The sequence below is a fragment of the Haliaeetus leucocephalus genome, unplaced genomic scaffold (assembly GCF_000737465.1).
Source record: "Haliaeetus leucocephalus isolate CR32 unplaced genomic scaffold, Haliaeetus_leucocephalus-4.0 Scaffold404, whole genome shotgun sequence".
In the NCBI taxonomy this organism is placed as follows: Eukaryota; Metazoa; Chordata; class Aves; order Accipitriformes; family Accipitridae; genus Haliaeetus; species Haliaeetus leucocephalus.
Window position 1 is genome coordinate 24278 of NW_010972840.1, and position 1827 is coordinate 26104.

Sequence of the window (1827 nt, forward strand, 5' to 3'; positions counted from 1 at the left end):
GCCGGCGTCGCCGTGCCGGCCGACGGGTGGTGGCCCCTATAGGTGATGGTTCTATAGGGGTTTGGGTGTCGTGTCCCCCCGCTATAGATTTCTACAACCCCCGGCGCGACGCCGAGCCGTCCCACCGCTCCGACTGTCCCTGTTGTCACCCGTCGCCTGAGCGGGAAGGTGGAGAACGCCGGGAGGAGGAGGGTGGTGAGGAGGAAGATGGAGACCCCGAGGAGGAGGAGGGCGGTGAGGAGGAAGATGGAGACCCTGAGGAGGAGGAGGGCGGTGAGGAAGATGGAGACTCCGAGGAGGAGAAGGGTGGTGAAGATGGAGGCCCCGAGGAGGAGGAAGGTGACGGTGAGGAGGTAGATGGAGACCACGAGGATGGAGACCCTGAGGAAGAAGGTGATGGTGAGAAGGATGGAAGCCCTGAGGAAGAGGAAGGAGGTGATGGTGAGAAGGATGGAAGCCCTGAGGAAGAGGAAGGAGGTGATGGTGAGTAGGTGAGGGGGGAAGACGGAGACCCCCAAGAAGGAGGAAGGTGAAGAGGCAGAAGATGGGAGACCCTGAGGAACAAGATGGCGGAGGCTCTGAGGAGAAGGATGGCAACAGAGATGGAGACCTTGAGGAGGATGAAGACCACCAGAAGGATGGTGATGAAGGTGGAGACACTACGGAGGAGTATGGAGATGCTGAGGAAGAAGATGGAGATGCTGAGGAAGAAGGTGATAATGAGCAGGAGGAGGACGGAGACCCTGAGAAGGAGGAAGGTGACGGTGAGGAGGTAGATGGGGAGGCTGAGGAAGAAGGAGACGCTGAGGAGGAGGATGGTGATGAAGACGGACACCCTGAGGAAGATGACGGACGCCTTGAAAGGGAAGATGAGGAGGAGGAAGACGATGATGAAGATGGATTTGGGGCAAGAAATGGGCTAAATGGGGCTTCCGGGCACCACAACACCCTCTCAGCCTTCCTCCCCCCTCCTCCTCCTCCTCCTCGTTGTCCCCCTTGCCCTGCCCTGGACACCTGCGTCCCCAATAAACCTTCTCCCCTCGGCACCAGCTGCAGCTTTAATGAGGGTGGCGCCCCGCTCCGGTAACGAGGCGGGGGGGGGTGCCTAACGAAGCCAAACAGGGTGGGGAGAGGTCAGGAACCCCAATGTCCCCAGTGGGTGGGGTGGGCACCCCAATGTCCAAGCAAGGGACCCCAGTGTCCAGGAGCACCCTGACCTCCGTGACGATGAACGTCCAACGTGGTGAGGTTCTCCCGGAGCATCCTGACTCCATGACGATGAACATCCAACATGGGGGGTTTCTCCAGGTCCACCTTGACCTCCGTGATGATCAACATCCAAGTCGGGGGGGTTCTCCAGGAGCACTTTGACCTCCACGATGATCAACGTCCAACATGGGGAGGTTCTCCAGGAGCACTTTGACCTCCGCAATGATGAACGTCCAACGCAGGGGGGTTCTCCAGGAGCGCTTTGACCTCCACGACGATGAATGTCCAACACGGGGGGGTTCTCCAGGAGCGCTTTGACCTCCACGATGATCAACGTCCAACGTGGAGGGGTTCTCCAGGAGCGCTTTGACCTCCGCAATGATGAACGTCCAACATGGGGGGGTTCTCCAGGAGCACTTTGACCTCCACAACGATGAACGTCCAACACGGCGGGGTTCTCCAGGAGGACTTTGACCTCCACGATGATCAACGTCCAACACGGGGAGGTTCTCCAGGAGGACTTTGACCTCCACGACGATGAACGTCCAACGCGGGGGGTCTCTGGGACCCAGGCGTCTGGGGTGGTGGGGCAGCGGGAACCCAGGCGTCCAGGCCGCA